Genomic DNA, 8,125 nt, shown 5'->3' with positions numbered 1-8,125 from the left:
CATACCCCTATCAGGCTGATGCAGTATAATAAAACATGGAAAAAAAATAAATCTATGGTTAAATATTATCATCTAAGACATTATAACTTGCTTTACATATAAGATAATAATTCAAGATTTGATCTTATTATGATATAATAACGCATGTGTAAAGATATATCATTAAAACAGTATGCGGTTAGAAGAATTAAACAGAACATTAGCACTAGCGCACATATTAAAATCCACTTGTAGCATAGCATCTAGTCAGCGCTGAAAATCAGATACACAACAAGTATCAACGTTACAAACTCAATCGGCGCAATTAATAAAGGCCTGCGCAGATTGTGGTACAAACGCTGCATGCCCTGATCGTTAAAGTGTAACCCACCCTTCAATGAATTCTGTCGCGGCGTCGAGAAATATCGCAACTTCCAAAAATAAATGTTTCTGTAATTAACACAGAATAGCTTCATCCTGTGGTTGAAAATTGTAACAAGGCTTTGGTAGACAGCAGGAGGTATGTATCTTGTACACCGCCGTGGCATGAGCTGTGGTATATAAATTGACAACAATGAAATCAGGTCAAAGTCTTCAAAAATATTTCCTCTCCTCAACGATGTCTACATCTTTGCCTCCAATCCACATGACAACATAACTCGGTTGAACGTTGCCGTTCGAGACGGTGCGCAGACCCAGGTGAAAGTAATACCTTAGCCACATTTGCTTTACGGCAAGGCTACGAGTTTCTGGTTTGTGGATGTTTTGTGGGTGTTCTTTGTTTCTGGCCTTGGCCCTGTGCCATTTAACGGGGTTTATATTTATTTTTTCAACTACTGGACTTGTTTCAGTAGTTTTCATAAAATTGTGTTACGTTTGGTTACACCATTATGTTCTATAAAAACGATAACCTCGTATCTGTCCTGAGTTGTCTTTGTATGGCAAACAATTTCAGAAACAAAATATTGAAATAATAAGTCTTAAATATGTATAGTGGCTGTACATGGCATAGACACTCAGAGTATATCCGTATATGAATATGCATTATCAGAAAACTTAGATTTCTACTTGATAACAGCTGATTTATGTATTTTTCATACGAAAGGCTTGAATTCGCTAATTTTATTTGGGCGGCGAACTGCAATGCGACGATAAAAAGAAAATTATGTCGGAAAATTTAAAACACATAATATGAAAACATATTTTATTTTGGCCGAAAAAAAGCTGCATAATTATTTCACACATATGATACAGAACAATAGCGGCCAAATCACCCAAAACAAAAACTCGGCCAAAAATTAAATTGACAAAGCTACATGTCTAGCGACCTATATCAAAGATTCGTCAGAAAAACGTAAATAACGTAAATAGCAATCCGACTTCCAGTTGCCAAATAATTGAACAAGTTCACCAAAAACTCCACACTTAAAGTAAAAAGAAGCACCTCCTCTTTTAAAAGAATGTAAAGTATACTCAGAGGATCCACATACAGAAGTAAGTTTCATGATGCGTTTAAAAGTTCTGTCTAGCTTACTTGCGTCAAGCGGAACTAAAGAATGAGACTCTTCGACACAAAACAGAGGATCTAATGAGTTTTCTGGACTTAGATTACACATATTACTATATGCGGCAACTGGACATAGCGGAGATTTGTCATTCCTTTACATCGGTAAAACAACATTCTAGTCTCCAAATTGATTTGTCTTAGCGTATTTAAGGTTAACAAAAATACCAAAATCGGACAATGTCACATCATTGCGACATAAATATTTAGTGCAATAAAAAGACAATTTCGTAGGGGGCACAATACTCGATTTTCTACACATAATATAAAAAGCAAATAAATGAACACACCAAACTGTGGCTTAAAAAGGAATTTCTATATCAATAACATCTCTGATTTTCAGCAATATAACAGGCGTAATCGGAGGTGCCTGATGCGGAGAATGAAACAAAAGCTTAGCTAGACCTCTAAAAGTCATCTATAAAGAAATATTAGAAATGCCGGGAAATACAAATCCCCTGAAAATGTGACATAAACGTACACCATTGATATAATTCTTAATAGATTGTACAGACTTCATACTTCTACTTCAAAATTGAGCGTACAAACACAATGTTTCTACAGATACATGACAGTCTTTCTGGTCATAATATTCACAAAACAATAAAAAGGAACGAATTTGTTTCTTAAGATTTTTGTTAGTTCCAATAGCAAAAGCTGATTTCTGAGTAACATTTAACTGACGACGGAGACAATCAAGGCCACTTGTATCTTCGTCAGCAACATCTGATAATGAAAAACAAAACAAAAATACTATTAAAGAAACGTTTTGGGATTCACACGGAACAAAAAACAAAACAAATTAAATTAAATAACTAAATGCATAAAACTAGAAACGAGAACTGAATTAAGTCTATCAAATGGAATGTAGCTATATTTGACAAATACAATATTTCAAATAGAAATAAGCAATACTGATAGTGTAAACAAACTAAAATCAACAGTTGCCTCAAACACCTGTACAAGTGAATAATGTCTAAAGATGCAATACACGTATCACCATCTATTCTCAAACATGAACAATGATTCATCTATGTAAATCTCCTTTGTATTCAATGTGGAAGTTTCTTTAAGAAACTGAGTCTTATAGTGTGCATCAATGTGCCAACGGCTTAGTAGATCCGCGAGTCTGTTGTCCGCAGAAGTGGATGGCACGAATCTCGAACTCGCGAGTACACGCGAGAACAGCCACCTCTCGCAAACATTGAAGTAACACTGAATCTTTGGTTTTACCAGAATTCAACACACAACACACTGCTTCATTATCACAAAAGATAGAAATCTTTCTACCTATCAATTTACTCGACCACAATTTTAAAGCAACAACTATTCAGTAAATTTAGAACTGGGCTTTGTTAGAGCACATCTTTAACACGAATTCAGGGAACATGCTATGAAAATACTCTCCGCTCTCATGAATGGCACCACATCCTGACAAACACGCATCACTAGCAAACACGAGATCAGGATCAGACCAATCTTCGGTTTTTATCATAGAAACACCATTGTATATTACCATGAAATTTAACCACCACACTATATCATTTCTGAATTCCGAATTTAATCTCACTTTATGAGTTTTCAAGTTGAGAACACGTAAAAGCATAAGTATGTGTGAAATAAACACACGACTAGGCTTAACACATTTACCGACGAATTGCAATTTCTCTAACAATGATTATAGTTGGCACTTGGATGCGTATTTCAGTTGAATCCAAACCGGAAGTAGGTTGCGGATCTCCTATATCCTTCCTTTCCTGGGTGATGCGAAGCTCCATGAGCTCAGAATTCAGCAAAATTCCACGAAATACCATGGTTGATAAAGGGAAACATGCCTTCTTAATGTTCTCCTGGGTGCCGACGCGTTCCAATTTCTCCGACCAAACAGCAAATGACCGAGAGACACGTTTAGGGGTATCAGCGCCACCGAAATCGTCCAGATAGTTGACCGTAGTGACATGCTGTAACGTCTCATGTTGGTTACATGTTGGCAAATATACGCTGCAATACGCAAGCCAAAGGGTAATGCACAGTCAATATATATCTTATCACGCCAATGTACTGCTAGAATATGAATATCTCCAGGCTCAACAAATATTTGCCTATATGCACGAGATAAGTCTGACTTGAACATAAGAGCGCCGCATCCACAATCTAGCACAATGTTAACGAAATAATCCACAGTCGGGTACGTTAACGTAACCTCTTCACTGAGATAAAAGACTTTAAAAATTCCACTATTGACAGATGTCAATTCTGGCCAGCGTAATTCTACAATAACTCTTCTAGAAAATTCATCTTTCTCTACAGTGTTAAGGGGAGAAAAGCATAGATCACATCACAATGGATTCTCCTTAAACGGTCCTAATACAGCCACATGCTGCATTTCCGTGACAATAAGTTTATCAACGTGATCAGAAAAACGAAAAGCACCTTTATGATTGATTGGGTCAGAAACCAGTGGATCAGTTTTGCAATAGCCGATAGGGAATCCGTATATCCAGCAAATCACATATTTCATAATCGTCATACTCAAATAAAACTTCACGTAAATAAGCAATATTCCAACAAGTTTTAAAATTTGGCACACCTGATTTGTACACAATGTCATGTATCTGCACGATCTTTAATGTCTTAGCGTCACAAGTGTATGACGTGACATCACACAACGCAGATGCCTCCGATTCAGGACAACGATCAACGGAATCAGAGACGTCAATAGTCTTGGATACACTGTTTACAACTGCTGAGTTTTCCATGATGTTTACTACAGCTGACTTCTTAGAACGTTAAAAAAAGTTCTGCTCGGGGTCCGGCGACAAACTAGAGACTTCTACTCAGACGTAAGACACCGGTTATCTAGTCAGTCCTGCTTGTGCGGACTGGAACTGGAACATTCCGGGTGTTCCCGCAGTTCACGATCCTTCATGTAGCAAATAGCACACACATGTTTTACCGTTCGTAAATCCGACCAAATACGAGCTGCGTGAAGTGAAGATTTCTTGCACTCACCCTTCTGATACAAGGAGCAGAACCACGAGCGCTTTTCTGACGACCCAAGCGACGTACCAGACTGACCGGAAGCGCGCGTCGCAGGGACAGCAGGTCTCCGGTCAAGTAGCAGATTCAGGCTTTCAATATCTGCAAAACTATCCTGCCATATACGATTGGCTCTTTCAATGTCCAGCAATATTTCTTGATGAATGTTTAAAATGCACTTCCATTGATAAACATGTGCAAAGCACATCATAAATCTTAAATGTGTAATCCTACAGTCCATTTCATCCAAATCCTCGAGCTTTCATGAAATAAATGGATTAAAATTGAACAATACACCGCAATAAATTGAGTCATGGATAAGTTATTGTACTCGATCACGTACTGTTTAATTTTCTTTGGTTTGACATTACCTTCCACACTGTTCAATACTTCAAGCGGCATTTTGAATCCACCTTGCGGTTGAGCCATCCTGAAGCACGCAGCAGCTAAATATTCTCTGCAACCCTATGTCCAAACATGGGTCGGGATGGGGAGATGGGGTAATGCGAATCTGAAACTTCCAACGCTGATAAATGACCTGTTAGTTATTCAATGTCACGCCTTTATCGCCGGGCCTATGAAGATTTACGATGCTCCTCAACCAAGCGTTGGAGGGTAGCCCTTTCTTCCTTCAGAGCTTCAATGTCCTGCGGAATAGGCTTCTGTCTGGGACTTAACAATTCCAAGTCCATTTTTAAAATATCCTCCTCACGTTCCAACTCCGAAATTTGTTCGTCAAGCGACGATGGCCTCTTCGAACGCGAAGTTTTTGGCCGAGCTCCCGAATCCGCCATGTAAAATTATTAGACGACCGTCCCCGCGACTTAAATTCTAACAATTAATGTGAGCGCCAAATACAGGTAATCAAGCGTAGAATTATCGAAAAGGAATAATTGGTATTAGGGGTACAAGAGTTAACTCCCTTGTAATTAAGATTTTTAAAGCAAAAATTGCAAATAAACGAGGAATGAAAAATTATGTGCGGAGAGACAACGTAAGAATATCTGACGAGCTAATCTACTCCACCCTTTTCGATATTTTGTGTTCTATATATAATGTTTGACGATATGGACCCTATGTTTTTTTATCCCCCACACTATCATTTGTCATTTCTAGGAAGTACGCACACCACTATTCTATAATAGCAGAACGGTATTTTCACGTACTAGCTCTTAATATTCGTATTTCTTGTTTTCTACTGTATAAGCTTTGAAAGGCCTTCCAGAACATGCCCAGAAAAGACCTTCGAGAATAGAGAAAAGGCTTTTAAACGGTTTATTTACAGTCAATTTTCAACATGCCCTTGCTACTTCTACAAGGGAAAGAGACCTCTGCAGTTCATCCATGCTAGACTACGTTCCCATTGCAGTGCCTTTAACTACCACATCTTCTGCAAAATATTGTAAACTCGCCTATATGCTCCTGAGGGGAAATCGAGAATAACATTAATTTCTTCATTTAAAGTCCTTTACACTCGATTATCAGAGAAACGCTCATTCATGGCATGTCGGAAATTAGAGCAGTAAACGTTGAATTTATTCTCAATGAATATACAAACATCAACCACGAGAACAACTGCAATATCTTTACCTTCGACATTCTCTTTATCGCATTTGCCCTAATAGGATTGCGTTTCTTTCGCAACAACATAGGCTGTCTTAAATGCAATACGTGCATTTTCGTCACATCAGTTATGATGAAAGAAAGGTGTGAAGGGCATTTGTTTTCTATAATACAAATTACATAATTGCACTAGCAATAGGCATTCTTTTAAGTCCAGTTTGTCTTTCAAATACATGGGTGTTTGCATAATGTGATAAAAAACTGATTTGAAATTCATACCAAAACATCACATGCATTGAACGAATTGTTTTCGGAAAAGGAAGTTGAAAATACCATTTGTGTCAATTAGTGTCTGTGTAAAGAATTCAAGAATAGTGCGGGCATTTTTTTCATCTAATTTGACTTTTCTATCACACTATAGTTCGTAATTATAGCTTTGCTGATTAATTTAGAAGATGATGATTTCATGACCTCATCGACCATTTTGTCATGACACGACGGCACTTTCATCTGTCGTTGCTGACTTGCTGTTAGAGTTAATGAAAAACTACTAGAACTTTCGATTCAGGTATTTGCTAGGTCTTAAGATTAGCAGACTGCAGTATATAATTGAATTGAAATACTTTTGATAACTTTACACATGCTATTAGGAATGTTGGAAACATATTTTGGAATCCAGTGATATCGACCTATCGACGACAAAATGTTGATCGTCAACGAAATTCACATTGCCGTTTTGTTACCAATGTGTACCATAACCCTGGATAGACTAAGCTGATCTATGGCCCTCGATAAACTGGGAAATTGGCACGATTTTCTTAGGCTTCCAGTACTTGGTTTTGAAGGGTCCTTCTTTAAAACGCTACTCGCTTTCAGGAACTACTAAGAGCTACTAGGAATACTAAGAACTACTGTGATATTCTTTGAACTACTAGAGCTAGTAGAAGCTACTTAGATCTACTAACAACAAATGCTTCTTACAGCTACTAATATGATTAAGCACCACTTAGATCTACTACAAACTTCTAAGAGCATCACAAATGATTTACTTAATGTACAGATATTCTAAAAGTGTACAAATGAGTTAAGATAAGTATGAAAAGAGCCAAATAATAGAATCAGACATAAATCTTAACAAAAAGGTAGTGTTAGATAAATGTAAAAGATCAAAGAAAACCCAAACCATGGTGAATCTATGTAATCACTTATATTTGTCTGATCAAAGGAAGCAGTAGACCCCTTCGAAGTCACCCTGCACAGAACAACCTTCGATTTCTTAAGTTTTAAAAGATGGTCATTTTCAAAACTGGGCATTTTAATCGATACCAATTCAAATGTCACAAGGTCGTGTGAAGATGCCCTGCAAAACCATGCCAAACTGCATATGTTCGAGCCCCACATTGAGGCCAGCACTTGAGTTTGGCATTTTTGACGGTCGTGGCAAGCTACCGAAACACCTTGTGTATTTCCCCAGTTGTACTAAGAACAAGGTTATGACATTCAGAAAGCTATTCAGGGTCTAGCTCTTCGTTGACATGTTTAAGCCCAACCCAAAGCTAATTTCACCGGTGTCACCATATCGAAAGAGGTGTTAAAGTATCACACAATCGTATTCTTCGGATCTATATGAATAATTACAAATATTTTTTTAATAGACCTTACATACATGGCAATTCATTTAATTGTTAATGTTTCATGGAGTGTAAGTATGTGCACTATATGTATTGTTTTCAAATCAACGGAATATATAACGTTTTAATAAAAACTGCTTCATAAAATTTAAGGTTTAGAATCTATTACAGTGCCGCACTTTTCTTTGAGGTTGTTTAATTGGTTGATATATACTATTATATCTGATAGTAACATTTAGATTATAGATTCCTTAATAATTCTGTTAAAACAGATGAGTAAACCAATATTATATAATAACTTTTGAAACATGACAAAAGAAGGGCCAAACACCTGTAAATATAATCCTAC

This window comes from Mya arenaria, chromosome 3 (assembly GCF_026914265.1).
Source record: "Mya arenaria isolate MELC-2E11 chromosome 3, ASM2691426v1".
Classification (NCBI taxonomy): Eukaryota; Metazoa; Mollusca; class Bivalvia; order Myida; family Myidae; genus Mya; species Mya arenaria.
Note: the sequence above shows the minus strand (reverse complement) of the source record.